The 17720-nt window shown below is 45.0% G+C and overlaps 1 protein-coding gene across 1 annotated transcript in view; it reads left to right on the forward strand.

Moving 5' to 3' along the window:
- The window catches only part of AGTR1 (angiotensin II receptor type 1), a 106310-nt gene that overhangs the window by 76907 nt on the left and 11683 nt on the right, over window positions 1-17720 (forward strand). The window lies entirely within an intron of this gene.

Below are 17720 nucleotides of genomic sequence, written 5' to 3' on the forward strand. Positions count from 1 at the left end.
TCATAGATGTCCCAGCGCTTTCTTAAACTTAACATGTCTAAGACTGAGCTGATCATCTTCCCACCCTCTACCACTACCTCACTTCCCACAATTTCATTATCTATTGATGCACAACTATCTCCTCTAACCCCAAAGTGTGCTGTCTTGGAGTTATCCTAAACTCCTCCCTCTCCTTTAAACCACACATTCAGCACCTCGCAGTCTTGCTGTTTCCACCAAAAAAATATCTCCAGGATTAGACCCTTCCTCACCCAGGATGCCACTAAAACCCTCATCCACTTTCTGGTCATCTCCAGATTGGACTAATGTAACCTTCTCCTAGCTAACCTCCCAGTCTCTCACCTCTCTTCACTACAGTGGGTTCTCAATGCTGCTGTTCGGCTCATCTTCCTCTCCAGACGTTCTACATCTGTTTCCCCTCTCGCTTTCAAGCCCTACGCTGGCTCCCTTTCCACTTCAGTGTTAGGATCTAAATTTGTTGTGGACCCGGGGTGGAAATAGGAGCATACACCTGAACAGTTTAAATTGAAAAGTGGGTCTTTTAATGGTTGAACTTGCAGACATGTACACGGATAATAAAATAAAGTCCAGAATATTAAGAGGAGGGTGATGATTAGAAACTGTAGTGAAGTATGTATAGGTAATGTCCAGGTAGTGGCAGCACAAATAAAAGTCTTTGTAATCCAAATGGTCACTGCAAGGCTGCAGACAGGAAAACAGTACTGATTGAAACTGGTGAGGTGAAATCTGGAGAGGTAGTGGAGTAATTAGACTAGCAGCAGCTGATGAATTATGTGGAGAGTTGTATTGAGATGACTCAGTGTAGAAAACAGAGATCTAGGTAAATGGAGGCAGTGTAGGTTCAGGGTTAACTGTACACACAGGTTTTTTGGCAGGTAAAGGGTAAATAGAAGGTGCAGGATGGTTCCAGCAGGAGACTGGGAGCAGGCAGAGCAGTGCAGGCTACTTGGAAGCTGGGATCCAGCAGGAGCACAGGTGAGCACTCAAACAGGCAGGTTACAAGAGCACAGGAACTCTCTCACAGCATACGCTGTGAAACACGTTGCACTGGCAACCATGGGAAGTTGTTAACTCCCTTAAGTTCCCAGTGCAGAATCGTGATAGGTCAGAGAGAGCATGTGACATACCAGGACTGGAGCACCTAAGTCACATTATCAGAGGCAAGATGGCGGTGCCCATGCCAGAGCGGAATGGAAACACCACCAGGCCTACCCCGGTCAGAATGACACAGTGCCTGCGGAACACTTTGCACAGCCAATGCCCACCACCAGACACCAGCCTCTCCGCCGGAAGGACCACACCACAGCGCCCTCACAGGTAATACCCATCATTTCCTATGCCAATAAACCCTGGTCGTGATATTCAGATGCCAATTCAAGATTCTTATACTCGCCTACAAATCCCTCACCAAATCCTCTCCCACAAACATTTCTGACCTTCTCTTCCTTCACACTCTCAACAAATGCATGCCACCTCTCTTGCCAACTGATTACTTCCTCCCACTCCCGCATCCAAGATTTTACCAGTGCTGCTCCCTACCTTTGGAATGCTCTTCCTCTTTCTATCAGACTCTCCACCTCTCTACAAATCTTCAAACGGGCTCTCAAGACCCACTACTTCATCAAGGCCTTCCAGCTCTCATCCTAACCCATTTCATGCTCTTTCCTCCCTATCTTCCCCTTCTGTGTCATGCCTGTCTGTCTGCCCCTCCCCTTTAGAATGTAAGCTCTCACTGGCAGGGACCTCTTCCCTCATGTGCTTCTCTTTACATTTTCTTCTACTCCTTACTCCCCATAAGGGCATCTAACACGTGACTGCCAACTCCCTGCTGCTTATTGTGAGTGTTTTAATCGCTATTGCCGCAATGTATATAACTCGTGTCCTTGTCCTGCATTTTAATGTACTGTAAGTTACTTGTTTCTTGTTCATTTACTAGTTTTATGTACTATGTAAGACGCTGCAGAACACTTGTGACACCATATAAATAAAGGATAATAATAATAATAATAATTGTAAGCTCCACTGGGGCAGGGACTGACGCGAATGGACAAATATTCTCTGTAAAGAGCTGAGGAATATGTGTGCGCTATATAAATAACTGATAATAAATAAATTATGATGAGTATAACAGACATTGTATACAGTTAAAGATGAATATTCTATCTTCTATTTTCTGTATTCCAATTTCTTCTAGAGATGTGCACCAACCCCCATGTTTTGGTTTGGGATCTGGATTAACTTTCATGTTTTGGTTCTGGTTTTGCAAAATCACCCTCATGTATTTTGGTTTTGGATCTGAGGGTCTCATTCAGACCCGCTCACGAGCGCTGTACGCTCGCAATCGGTTCGATGGTGCCCAAGTGCGCATGCACACGACGGAGGGAGCTCCGTCGTGCGCATGCATGAGACCCGGCGAGCGACGGGGAAGCCATCGCTCGGGGTCTCGCACCAAAGGGGGTGTGCTGTCGATGGTGATTTGGTGGGCGTGCCGGGGGCGTGGCTGCCCAGATGGAGGCGTTCCCATGGGAACGCCTACCATCTGGGTCCAGCACCACTGACATCACTAGTGATGTCAGTGGGAGTGCTTTTGGCTCTGATAGAGCCAAAAGCACTCCTGGGCTTGCGGCAGCGAGACCCTACCGCAGGGTCTCGTTGCAAGCCCGATGGTCGCAATGGTCTTGACCATCGCGACCATCATCATGGACGCTCGCATAAGCTGTGGGTGGTAACCCACAGCTATGTGAGCGTCCAAGAGGCCACTCCAATTTTAGGTAGGCCGTTCCTGATTCAGAGCGAGCGCTCTGGTCAGAGCATCCGGCTCTGAATCAGACCCTGTGTTTTTTTGTAAAAATTATAAAAACAGCTAAAACCACATAATTTGGGCCTGTTTTGTTCATACAGTATTATTAACTTTAATAACATTAATTTCTAGTCAATTACAGGCAATTTTAACCACCTCACACCTCACAATATTGTTTTCACTACTTTTCATGACGCTAAAAGCTGCATCAAGCTGGCTGGCTAAAGTAAGCGACAGAGCAGCAGCACAAAAGTTCAGCAGTTTAAAAAAATATAGGACATCTATGAAACATTATCACACAGCAATGGCAGACAGAATGGCAGTTTAATAAACTATAAAGATGTCAGTCAGCAATGCCCCAAATAGTGCAACATGCAAAGAAAAGAGGTACATGATGGAATTGCCCTTGAGATATGTTGGATATTAAAAAGGACATACACAGTTTAGCAAACCAAGCACTTCAGCGACAAGTACTGACACTTTTGTGGCTGAAATCTTTGGTTTGTTTGGGTAGTCCTTCCAAAACTATGGTTTAGAATGACTACCTCCAATCATTAAGGAGGAGGTTGATGATGAGGGTGTTGGCAGTAGAGATTGCATGTGCTGGTCCAAACTGCTGGTAGCTGATACTGGACTGCTTGTTATTAATTACAAATTATTATAATTTTGTTAAATACATTGCATGAACTCACTGCAAATGATGTAACAGGGAGGAGGTGCCTAGATGGTTAACGTCCCTACTTCTACTAACTTTGGCTTCACAAATGGTACAGATGCCTTCACAAATGTTGTCAGGATTTTGGTTCAAATACTTCCACACCTTAAGAGGTGACTTTTCTGGTCTTATCCCCAGATATAACAATGGCTTTCTTTTTATCACAAGCAAAAACTGCTGCCACTGGTGGCTGATTTACACAAACAACATCCTCATTAGCATCAGATAGAACACAAATACCCCATCATCCTCCTGCTGCACTTCCTTCACTCTATCATCCTTAATTTCTATTATTTAACCATCTAATACTAGCACAGCTGTCATGGTGTCAGTGATCTGCTGTGCAACTAGGTGACAGCTGTCATTCTTGCTTCCTCTATCAAAGGATTGTTTTACAGTCAATTGTTTTTTAAAGCTACTAGTAGTAGTCTTCTTGGACCCTTTCTGTGATGAAGATCCACCCTTAGCAGCAGCATCAGCCCTGGCACTCAAGAATTCTTCTGAGGAAACCTGGATACGGGAGGTCTCACTTAGTTTTATCTTATTGGATGCCAGACTACTTCTGATCATGATTGAGGATATTGATGATGAAGGTGTTGGTGGTGAAGATTGCAGATGGTTGGACCTAGCAGAGAGAAGGGAGCTAGCTGACGATGTACTGCTTGTTGTTACTTTTTTAGCAAAAGTTTCTGTTTCTGCGAAAACTTTTCATGCACGCACTGCAAATGACATAACAGGGAGGAGGTTCCTAGAAGTTTAAAGTGCCTACCTCTACTTACTGTGGCTTTACAAACACTACAGATGGCAAAACAATTGTTGTCCAGATTTGGAAAAAATAATTCCACACCAAGAGGTGGATATTTTTGTCTTATGGCCTTCTTGTTATCAGGAGCAAGAACTGCTTCCACTGGTGCTTCACTTACAGAAAGAACATCCTCATCACCAACATCCTCATCATCAATATCCTTATTAGTGCCTGCGTCAGACATACTAATATCCCCCTCATCCTGTTGCATTTCTACTGTAGCATCCTCAATGTCTAGGTCAGCAATTTCTTTACTTGTGCAACTCACTCCCACATTGGCAGAGGGTGAAGAAATTGAGGAAGGAGGCATCTATACGATTTCAGAAAGGTCAGACTTACACATAGCACTCGCGGACATACTTGGACTCTCCTCAGGGAATTGTGACATTTCTCTTTTCTGAACACCTCTTATAGACTTGGAAGTTAAAGGTCTTGCATCATCATGAGAGGCAGAAAAAGATTCCTCACTGACAATTGCAGAACCACCACTAATAAATACAGGCCAAAGCCTGCGCCTTTCCTTGCCAGTGTGTGGTGAATGGCATGTTGGCAATTTTATGTTTGTCTGCACTAAACTTTCCCTTTATTAGAGGTGTTTTTTCTTTACCACTGTAAAATATATATATTTTTTTTCATTTTAGATGCCCTGACTGAAAGCCTCTATTCCCTTGAGAATCGGCTTTAGTAGATTGAAGCGGAATCGTCTTGATAATTGGTGGTGGCAGTATCTGCAGCACTAGAGCTTGGTTGCTGCTCCTGCTGTTCTGTTGATTGATCATCATCAACTGTGACACACTGTGCGGTGGCCCATGACCTATTGACCATTACTGACTGATATATCAGACACAGTATCATGGCCTGAAGTTATAGCACCAATTTGTTTTTTTTAATCCGTACTCAACAATATTAATTATTAATTAAAATATTCTTGCACTATAAAAAAAAACAATGATTTGCTAACTGCCTATCCACAAAACTAGCTCGGCCAGTATTGCCTAGGGGACTGTCACTGTAGATGGCACTGTCCATCAAGGACAGTGTAGCTAAGCCTGACTCTCACTGTCACTAAGCTAGCTAAGCTAACTAACTAACCTTACCTTAGCTCCTTCCCCTTCCGCAGTCCTGTGACAATTACACCAAATAACCACAGCAGGGACTTATATTGGATCCAAAACACGCGAGATCGAACCCCAGGAAGAAAATGTTGTGTCTTGTTTTCAGAAAAGAAAATGGGGCGGAGATCCAAGCAGCAGCTTGGATCTCCTTGGATCAGGTACTGTACTGTAAGTTCGGGCAGGTTCAGTTTCCAGGAAACCGAACCCACTCATCTATACTTTCTTCCTTTTACAGCTATTGACTTTATTTTGGAATATCCTCAATAAAGAAGATTAGAAGAAGATACTGTAGAAAAACTAATTTAGTGCATTATCCTTTTTTATTTCATAAAACTTATATACCCCTTAAACAAGGGAAAATGTAAAACAGAATGAAAAATTACTGTTTCCAAATACGTCAATTGAAAGAACTCTTGCAAGTCTGCCTACAGTACCAGAAAGATGGTTAGATGAGTGTATAGTATGTAAACCTGCAGATCTCATTTATATGCCATAATTCTAGGTTTACTACTACCTTTTGAGTTGAAACGTGTTGGAAGCAGTTGGGAGAGATTCTGTTCAATGAAAAGTAACCCTCCAGAGAAACCACAGGAGAGAAGAGGCAGTAGTGAACCTATCAATATATATCAATCATTTGGATATTACACGTGGCCACATACATCTATCCTCCATGCGCTACAAGTAGTGTTACACGAGTGAGTTCCGTGCGACTAGGTATGCAGCATGGCTATATTCTGTGTGTGACTGTGGTTATATCTGCATGCAGAATGCTACATTACAGTGTCAGTGGCTGTGACACTGTAACGTAGCATTTCGCATGCAGATACAGCCACAGTCTCACACAGAATATAGGCATGCTGCATATCATTTCATTGCTTTGTGAATAAGACGCATTTTAAAGAAAAAGTTGCACTGAAAGACGCTCGGCTCCAGTGGCGCCACAAGGGGGATGCTGGCCGAACCTGGGTGTCACCCGCCGAGGGGTGATAGGAAGGTGCAGACTCCCCCTCAGTGACACGAGCTGGGTGCTGCACTCTAGCATTAAGTACAGCACTCTGCTCCTGACACTGTGAGGGAGCCGGCACTGCACACAGGGCAGTCCGCACCTCCGGCAACCCCCCTTCAGTAATAGGCACGTGACCACAGGGTTTCGGGCCGCAAGGTCACACCCCTTCCTGCGTGGCCATACCCCTTTTTGGCAGCACAGCATCCCTCCCCGCACTGGGTGACACCACGGGGAGGGGCGCCACAGCATGGCGGAATTAGAGGGGCTGCTTAACATGCAAGGAGGCTAGATGTATGTGGACACATCTGCAAATGTGATACCCTAGAATCAAGGTACAGTAATACAAGGATATAAACCATGCAAGTTTCTAATGACTTCTTAATGTGGACCGTTGTTCTCTGTTGTTGCTGAATACGAATAGCTTCTGGACAATCTACTAATAGAATATACAGGGGCGTATCTACCATTGGCCAGGATGGCTGGCACTCGCCAGGGGTGCCAACCAAAGAGGGGGCGCCGTCCGGCAGTGCCACCAGCAGCCAAGGGGTGGACTAGTCCCTCGGCACCACAAGTGTAGGGTAGACCGCAGTGAGAGCGGTCTGCCCTACACAGTTTACAAACACACAGCTGCCAGCGGTGGCTGTGTGTTTGTAATAGCAGCCAGCCAATGAGAGTCAGACAGACTCTCATTTGCTGCTGCGTCGTCAGCGGAGGGAGCCGGCTGGTGCTCACTTTTGAGCTCCGTCTTCCAGCTCCCTCTGCAGCATGTAATGGGAGAGACGTCATACATCATGACGTCTCTCCCATGCATGAGGAGAATGGGCCGGTCGCATCAGTAGCGGGGATCAGGTAAGTTGTATGTTTTTTTTCTTTGTGTGTGCGCGTAAGCCTGGCACAGCGGGGGGACATTGAAATAGGGGGTGGCCACTACAGGGGGCACTCTCTGGGGGGTGCCCGCTACTGGGGGCACTGTATAGGGGTGGCCACTACTGGGGGCAATTTAGGGGGGGTGGCCACTACTGGGGGCACTGTATAATGAGGACTACTACTGGGGGCACTGTATAGGGAGGACTACTACTGGGGGCACTGTATTGGGGGGACTACTACTGGGGACTATTAGTGGGGGAACTGTATAGGGGGGACTACTACTGGGGCCAATGCAGCATAGGGGGGACTACTACTGAGGGCACTGTATAGGGGGGACTACCACTAGTTTGCAATGCAGCATTGGGGGGACTACTACTGGGGCCACTGTATAGGGGGGACTACTACTGGGGGCAATGCAGCTTTGGGGAGACTACTACTGAGCGCACTATATATGGGGGACTACTACTGTGGGAAATGCTGCATAGGGGGACTACTACGGGGGCAGTGTGTAGGGACAACTACAGCTGGGGCCAATGCAGCATAGGGGGGGTTACTACTGGGGGCACTGTATAGGGAGGACTACCACTGGGGCAATGCAGCAGAGGGGGGATTACTACTGGGGGCACTGCATGGGGGGGTAGGGGGGCGCCAGACCATTACATTGCCAGGGGCGCTTGGATCCCTAAATACACCCCTGAGAATATATGTGCTGTATTCATCCTGTACAGAGGGCCTGATTCAGAGCCGCTCGTAAGCGGCCGCTCGTTCGTTCCGAGCGATGTTCGCACATCTGCGCATGCGTATGGGTTTTAGTACGCATGCGCGAACCAGTCAGTGAGGTCAGAAATCGTGTGCTCGCAATATAGCGAATGCCTGCTAATTTGAGTGACAGAGTGTGGCATTTGTGGGTGGTAACAGGGGAAGGTGCTTGAAAACGGAGAGTGGAGATCCGAACACAGGCGTGCCAAACAGTCAAAACGGGCGTTTAATGGGTGTGCATAATTAACAAAGCAGCGTCATCGACCACGTCAGTTGGGTGTCTTTTAGCCAGAACTGCTCGCATGATTGTGGTAGGAAAATGCAACCACAAGAATAGCGAGCAGTTCATTCGCCTTTCGATGTACTCGATTAATCTAATAAATAGCGGAGATGACGTACGATGCGAGCGGCCAGGGGGCGTTTTTTTTACAAAAAAACGTCCGCATGTTTTGTTCGCTCGTTCAGACCTAGTGGTGTCAACAGACCGCAAAGAGCGAACGGTCAATTTAAATAGCCAGCCCCTTTTTCTGGACGAGCGAGCGCAAATAGCGTCCGGCTCTGAATGAGGTCCAGATTACCTAGATCCACTAACACATTATACAGTATGTATTCTTGATAGGTTCATGTTAGATCAAAATGTCTTTATTTCTTGGAAAAACAATTATTATCGGTTTTAAACCTAAAGTTACAGTTTTGAATTAGGTTGTTTATTGAAAATTGAACTTTTATTAAAATGCAACCATTTGGAAATTGCAGACATCTCTTTTGAACACATTTCACAAGCATAATGTCTAGCGATAATAAGACTGTCTAGAAATAGTATTCAGATAAGCCTTTTTTCAAGATAACATTTAAATAATCTAAAATAGCATGGCCGTTCATACACACTGAACGGCCATCATCTGCTTGTGCCCTCAGGACCTGGCAGCCGGGGGGCGGGACCCGGCGGTCGATGGGCGTGGCCCGCCCCCCTCCTCGCGGCTGCTGCTGTGTGTGTGTACACTCGGTCTGCAGACCGCCCATACACACTTGCCGATGGACATATATGTCTGCAGACATATCTGTCCATCGGCTGTGCAGCACAGCCAATGCGATATGTCGGTGAATGGCGACGTTCACCGACATATCGCAGGTACACACTGGCCAACGGGCAGCAGATACATTGGCCGATCACAGGTGCACAAATATGCTTTGGGCCCCCTCCCTTCTAAGGGCCTGATTCAGACCCACACGCAAGCACATTGCACTAGCAAGCTGGTCGATTGTGGGCCAGTGCACACGAGCGGCGAGCGCACTGTGCGTGCGCAAGCCCCGCAGCGAGCGCAAAAAGCACTTGCTCCGGGACTCACTACAAAAGGGGAGGCTGTCGATGTTGATCAACAGCTCGCCCCATTTTGTAGGCAGGGAGGGGGAGTGGCTGGGCAAACGGAGGCGTTCCTGCAGGAATGCCTGCCGTTTGTGGGCGGCCCAACTGACATCACTTGTGATGTCAGTAGGTGGACTTCCTGCTCTATCAGAGCGGGAAGTCCACTGGGGCTTGCGGCAATGAGACCCTACCGTAAGGGTCTCATCGCAAGCCCGATGGTCGTGATGGTCTTGACCATCGCGACCATCACCTGGCTGCTCGCATGAGCTGTGGGTGGTCACCCACATCTATGCGAGTAGCCAGGAGGCCGCAACTTAAAAAACAAGCGCCCACCATGATTCAGAGTGAGCGCTCGCTTTTTGCAAGCGCCTCTGAATCAGGGCCTAAGTTCATAATATAGTAAATGGTAGAGCACCATGTGACAGCATCCCAGTGTCTAATAATAATTTGTGCCCTCTAATCAGGCGCTGAGAAGGGGAATGGCTGGGAAACCACATTGAGGTACAGTAGCTGCATCAGTATAGCCTGGGCCAAGCTATACCTGCAGTGTTAGAGCGACAGCACACTACAGTTTAGGCAGGCTGCATTTATACAGTCTGCACTGTGTAATTATCCCTGTCCCCTCCTGAAATCTACCTCCTGTCTCAGTTGGGTAGGGCACATGGAAAGGGAAGCCCCTCTCCCAGCCCGGCATCATCTTACCTTGTGCCATCTTCCTCTGCAGTGCCATCTTGCCAGTGATGCACAAGAGATCAAAGGCTCTGGTATGTTCTGAAGATGTCACTGGGAAGATGGAGCCACAGAGGAGGAGGAGGGACCCACTTGCAGGCACAAGTTAAGTATACTTTAGGTGCAGGGTGTGCGGTCTGGGGCCACAATAAATACACCTATGGATTTAGCTAATGTAAATGTTGTAAATCTGTTCTTATTGGAGAGGACCTTTCTGAAAAAATCCCTTCGACATCTACTACCCATGGTAAACCAATGCTATATGCTGTTAAACAATTCAGCCCAATCAGATATATCTTTCATTTCCAGCTTGAATTGCGATCTTGCTCACACAGTCACATACTTGTTCATTAGTTCTTGTTCTTGTTCTTTAGTATGTTTTATACTTTAAATACAAAAGTACATATAACATTGTAATGGGCTGATGGGTGGTTTCCGAAAGATAAAGTGCTATCCCAGTTAGAAGTTCTAATATATGTTCTATTTATCTCAGTTACAAATATTACTTTTTGCTAAATATACTTATAGCAGGGCTCGATAAAACCCCGGGGCCAGGTCGCCATGGCGACCAGATTTGGTTGCCTGGCGACCAGATTTTCAGCAACCCCCGAGCCCTGTAGTCAGTGGCGGGCTGGGTCGGGGGGCAGGGCGTCATGTGTGGCCGCGGGCAGTCTGTATCTCTGTGACACAGACTGTACCGCGCATCTAGCGCTGACCAAATGGAGTTCGGTCAGCGCTACACAGTGACTGACAAACACACAGCCACCGGTGCCGGCAGCTGTATGTTTGTTTTCAGTGGCAGCCAGTGAGAGTCTTTTGGACTCTCACTGACTGCTGCACCCACTGCAGGAGCCGCTCCATCTTTCGGCTCCTGCAGTGGGTAATGGGAGAGATGTCATGACGTCTCTCACATAATGCAGAGCGGCCCGGCCCAGGAGGACGAACGGAGGAGTGGATGATGGAAGCGGGAGTGATTTTTTTTTATTATTACGTGTGGCACTACAATGGGGAGAGTACTACTGGGGGCACTAAAAGGGGGAGAGCACTACTGGGGGCACTTCAAGGGGGAGAGCACTACTGGGGGCACTACAAGGGGGAGAGCACTACTGGGTGAAGCGGTATGAAATCCCGCTGGCCGCATGGCCGGGAGTTCGAATCCTGGCAGCGTCAGGCAGACAAATGAAGAGATCCTGCAGTGGCAGCCCGACAGCGCTGGAAATCCCGATTGTCTGTAGGTGAGTACTTACTAATCTAACCCCCCTAACCCTTCTTAGGGGTGCCTAACCCTAACCTCCCCCCTGTGCCTAAACCTAACCCCCCTTCCCCGGCCTAAACCTAAGTCCCCTGGAGGGGTTGCCTAACCCTAAACTCCCCCCGGGGGTGCCTAACCCTCCCTCCCCCTAGCCTAACCCTCCCAGGAGGGTGCCTGACCCTGTCCCCCCGGGAGCCCTGAACCTAACCCTCCCCCCCAAAGCTGTCCGCTCACGGCGCACCCGGCATCCCTTCGATCGGGATGCCGGGGGCCGTCTCCCGGCATCGGAAAAATGACAGGCGTCTAGAATGATTTAGATTCCTGTCATTTAACCCTCGCCGGGATAAAGCAGTCGGGAAGCCAGCTGTCGGGCTTATGTCAGCCGGCTTCCCGATTGCATCCCATCCTGGGCACTACAAGGGGGATTACTACTGGGGGCACAACAAGGGGGGGGACTACTACTGGGGGCACTACAAGGGGGAACTACTACTGGAGGCAATACAAGGGGGGGACTACTACTGGGGCACTACAAGAGGGGGACTACTACTGGTGGCACTACAAGGCGGGACTACTACTGGGAGCACTACAAGGCGGGGACTACTACTGGGGGCAATACATAGGGGGGACCACTTCTGGGGGCACTGATTAAAGGGGCACTACATAGGGGGACCACTACTCGGGGCACTATATATGGGGACCACCACAGGGGGCACTGCATAGGGGGTGTGGTCACTACTGGCGGCACTGCATAGGTGGGGTGGCCGCAATTGGGGCACTGTATAAGGGGGGGTGCTACTAGGGCACTGTATAGGGGGGCGCTTCTAAGGACAATGCATAGTGTGGACTACTACTGGGGGCACTGCATAGGGGGACTACTATTGGGGGCACTGCAGAGGGGGACTACTACTGGGGGCACTGCATAGGAGGGACCACTACTGGGGGCACTGCATAGGGAGGACCACTACTGGGGGCACTGCATAGGGGTACCCAAAGCATATACTTGCATCTGGGCCCACCACTCTCTAGTTTGCCCACTGCTGGCGGTGGCTTTGCTTGCCTGAGGTTTTTTGGCTGCGGAGGGGTGGTCTTTCTGGGGGTCGGTTGCCTGGAGAGGCGGGTTAGCTGCTCAATAATGTGGCTGTGGGAGGGTGGTTTACCTGGGGTACCCCGTTAGTGGTGTGGCCATGGGGGCTGGTTGCCTGGAGCGTAGGTGCTCATTAATGCTGCCCTGGGGGAAGGGGGGGTCTGGCTCCTACACTTTCATCCTGGCTCCTAGGTTTTAGAAAAATTTGTCAAGCCCTGACTTATAGTAAAAGCAAAATGGTGAATTTCAAAACTTCTGAACTGCTGGTTTAACTAGAACAAAAGGTTATTTGGAATCTGCTGTTTCTCACAAAGAAACAGAAGAGTCAGCAGCAGAATGAGTTCTTCAATCATTACTAGAAAAATTGCCTAATAACAATTTGGCTTAATGAGATTTTTCTGTACTTTCCACGTAGCCATAAATCACTGTTTGTAGTACAGCCAGGCTTGTATGTATTCCTACACAATGAATTCTGTAAACTGCAGTTAGATAAATGTTTGATCATATTTAGGATGCCACAAATTCTTACTATTATCTTAGGATATGTAACAAGAGGAAAAACTAATCCAATTCATTATGAATTCAGAACAAGAAGGTTGGTATTGGTCCATTGGATTAATCAGTGGCAGGTTACTTAATTTACTATGAAGATTTTTGCATACCATGAGGTAAGATTCACTATTGAGAAAACCTCACAGGTATCATGGCTTCACATCAAAGTCCTTCTTTGCAACATAATGAAATTGGGACCACTGTAAGCAAGCATTGATATTGGTAGTCATTGAATTCAGCAAAAACTCAATGTAATTATTGTTTTATGACGCAGAAAAATGATGAGATGCCAGGTACCTATACTACTGGTGTATGCAGAGCAGGATCCCATTCTGCATTTTTCATGTACGCGGAACAGGCAAAAGACCTTCCTAGTATCCAGTTTCCACTTTCCTCCAAATATAATGTTCATTCTATCTTCCTTTCCATATTAAATAAGTGGTGACAGTAAAGTGAAACTACACCCGATAAGTTTTCACGAGTGAAAAAGAAGGCTGCCTCAGGCTTTATCGCCCAAGTCTATTCAATTAGACTTCCTTTTTCACCTCATGCCTTTGTTAATGCCCATTAAATTGACGTGTTTACGGGCGTTAACGTGGCTTAACGGGCATTGACACACAGATTATTGGGGATTTTTTTTCACTCCTGTGCAGTGCTGAAAAAAATACTATATAAATGCTGCACTTTGGGACTAAATGAATAACCTTGGGGGACCAATTAGCCCGTGGTAAATTACTGCAGCTAATTGAATTCCCCCAGGACCACATTTTTGCTAATTTTTAACACTTTTATTACATTGGTATCTGCACATTTTAATGTGCTTTTCCATACAAAGTGTTAACAGGATAGAAAATACTTGGTCAATGACAAATCCTTGCCACCATGAGAATGTGTAAAAATTAACCCACATAGAACATTAAGTTTTATTTGAACTGTGTATAGACCAATTTTGTATTTTTTCTTGACTTCTTTTTATAGTTTAATAAAATTATATTTAACCTAAACTTATCTTTTGTAGTAAAGCTTTGAGCAGCTTCTGTGCACTGTGACACATTGGTAGTACTAATATTTTTGTTTGTTTCATTATTTCTGTTTTGTAGTTTTCTTAAGTTTTGAATTATTGTCTTTCTTATTCTTTTTATTTTTTTTATTGATTTATTTATGTCTTCTTTGAATTACATTCCACAAATGTTGAAAATATTTTTTTTTTTTTTCATTTTAAAATACATTGTTAGAACATAGAATTAATTAATTAATTAATCTTCATATACTATATAAATAAAACATGAAAATGTAACTTTTCTTTTTGTGTACTGATTAAAAGAAGAACTTCTTGCAGTTACTTTATATTCCAGGCCTTGTCTCAAAACGCAATGCATTTGTAAAAGTGTTAATCAAGTAGGATGTAACCAAGTTATAATGACTTCCCATTTGTTTTCAAGCCTTTAATTGGAACAAAAGGTGAGCTTTCAGACCTAATTGAATTTCCTGGATTTTGTCATCTTGTGTATGTGACGCTGATCACTGTGGCAAAGATGTTTTATAGGGGAATCTTAGATAGTATGTCATTTTAATTATAACCCAGGGGCTTTGCAAAAAGTAATTTAATTTGTGTATAGTCTAAAAGGCCAATCACAATGCCCACAATTTGTTAATATATAAATAGATTGACAAATTGCTATTAAAGTGGCACAATACATTTTGTATGGTTTACATTTTGCTTAATCATACAGTCATTCTAATGAGGGAAAGGTAGTTAAATATTTTGTGAAAATAAAAAAAATAAAAAAATCGGTTTTATTGGTGAATGTTAAAGCTTGTATACTAACATGAGAAAACAGAAAACTAGCTTTTGCACATGAATACAAATCACTTCACATATATCTTTTTTCATACTAACTAAATGCAGAGCCATTTAAAAGGTGTGACACCCCTTCTTCCCTCTCATTCTGATCCTCTCCCATTTGCGCTATCTTCCATGGGGAAAATCTAATCCTGGAATTTTGCATAATTCGTACTGGAAACAAAATGCAAGCACAGATTCTGTATGTGGAAGTTTGGTAAACAGATGACAAATGCAAATCACTGGATAAAAAACAGTGACATGGGATGGAAAAGTGTTTGAGAAAGTATCTCCATGTTATCCCATGGCCAGAACGTTACTTATCTAAAAGGAGATCTCCAAGCATTTTTTTCCATAATCCCCAACTTCCCTCAGCCAGAATGCAGGGGTCATGATAAGTCTGTCAGCCACTCAGATCGCATGAGCAACCTTAAGGGGCACATCCACTAGCAGAGAGTGGAAAGACAATATGATTACAATATTGTAATCATACAGTCATTCCTCTTCCCCTGCAGTGCCTACACTGAACGATATGTCATTCAGTGTAGGCACCCTCCCTCATCCCTGAACATGGTTGATCTGTCGTTATCGGCAGATTGACCAGCATGTTCAGGCGATTATTGATGTCGGAAATGATCAGTGGGTGTGCGCATCGCTGGTCGTTTCCCACATTATAGTGCATGATTTGTGCATGACTAATGGGCGATTGAATGATAACAATGTCGTTATCGTTCAATTGCTCATTAATATCGCCTAGTGGATATGCGCCATTACTCCAAACTGTTTATCACAAGATATGCCATATACAGGTGTAGTGGATAAGCAATAGCCATTACAGTCAAGTATTTTAGTAATGTACTCCTGCTGAGAATGTAATCAATCAGATGGAAAAAAGTCTTGATTTTAGAAAGCATGTTAGCCAACAAATATTGCAGACACAAAAACAGATATGTATGTTTGTATGCATGTGTCTATACACAGTATAATATATATATATATATATATATATATGTATATATATATACATACATGTACAGTCAGGTCCATAAATATTGGGACATTGACAGAATTTTCATATTTTGGTCTCTATTCACCACCACAATGGCTTTGAAATGAAACAAACAAGATGTGCTTTAACTGCAGACTTTCAGATTTAATTTGAGGGTAATTACATCCAAATCAGGTGAACGGTGTAGGAATTACAACGGTTTCTATATGTGCCTCCCACTTTTTAAGGGGTCAAAAGTAATGGGACAAACTAAACAATCCTAAATCTAACTTTTCACTTTTTAATACTTTGTTGCAAATCCTTTGCAGGCAATTATAGCCTGAAGTCTGGAACACATAGACATCACCAAACGCTGGGTTTCATCCCTGGTGATGCTCTGCCAGGCCTCTACTGCAAATGTCTTCAGTTCCTGCTTGTTCTTGGGGCATTTTCCCTTCAGTTTTGTCTTCATCAAGTGAAATGCATCCTCAGTCGGATTCAGGTCAGGGGATTGACTTGGTCATTGCATAACATTCCACTTTTTAGCCTTAAAAAACTTGTTAGTTGCTTTTGAAGTATGCTTCGGGTCATTGTCCATCTGCACTGTGAAGCGCCGTCCAATGAGTTCTGAAGCCTTTGACTGAATATGAGCATATAATACTGCCCAAAACACTTCAGAATTCATTCTGCTGCTTTTGTCAGCAGTCACATCAACAATAAATACAAGGAAACCAGTTCCATTGGCAGCCATACATGCCCATGCCATGACACTACCACCACCATGCTTCACTGATGAGGTGGTATGTTTAGGATCATGAGCATTTCCTTTCCTTCTCCATACTCTTCTCTTCCCATCACTGTGGTACAAGTTGATCTTTGTCTCATCTGTCCATAGGATGTTGTTCCAGAATTGTAATGGCTTTTTTAGATGTTGTTTGGCAAACTCTAATCTGGCCTTTCTGTTTTTGTGGCTCACCAATGGTTTACATCTTGTGGTGAACCCTCTATATTCACTCTTGTGAAGTATTCACTTGATTGTTGACTTTGACACATATACACCTACCTCCTGGAGAGTGTTCTTGATTTGACCAACTGTTGTGAAGGGGTTTTTCTTCACCAGGGAAATAATTCTTCTGTCAACCACAACAGTTGTATTCTGTGGTCTTCCGGGTCTTTTGGTGTTGCTGAGCTTTCTTTTTAAGAATGTTCCAAACAGTTGATTTGGTCACACCTAATGTTTTTGCTATCTCTCTGATGGGTTTGTTTTGATTTTTCAGCCTAATGATGGCTTGCTTCACTGATAGTGACAGCTCTTTGGATCTCATATTGAGAGTCGACAGCAACTGATTTAAAATGCAAATGTCACACCTAGAATCAAGTCCAAACCTTTTACCTGCTTATTTGATAATGAAATAATGAGGGAATAGCCCACACCTGTCCATGAAATAGCTTTTGAGTTGATAGTCCCATTACTTTTGGCCCCTTAAAAAGTGGGAGGCACATATAGAAACCGTTGTAATTACTACACCGTTCACCTGATATGGATGTAATTACCCTCAAATTAAATCTGAAAGACTGATGTTAAAGCACATCTTGTTTGTTTCATTTCAAAGCCATTGTGGTGGTGAATAGAGGCCAAAATATGAAAATTCTGTCAATGTCCCAATATTTATGGACCTGACTGTATATATATATATATATATATATATATATATATATTAGGGGTGAGCGGGTTCGGATTTCTGAAATCCGAACCACCCCAAGCCCCCCCGATCCGAGTCCGATCCGAATCAGGCTCGACTTTTCCCGCCTGACTCG

Source organism: Taudactylus pleione, unplaced genomic scaffold (assembly GCF_031769625.1).
Source record: "Taudactylus pleione unplaced genomic scaffold, aTauple2 ptg000120l, whole genome shotgun sequence".
Classification (NCBI taxonomy): domain Eukaryota; kingdom Metazoa; phylum Chordata; class Amphibia; order Anura; family Myobatrachidae; genus Taudactylus; species Taudactylus pleione.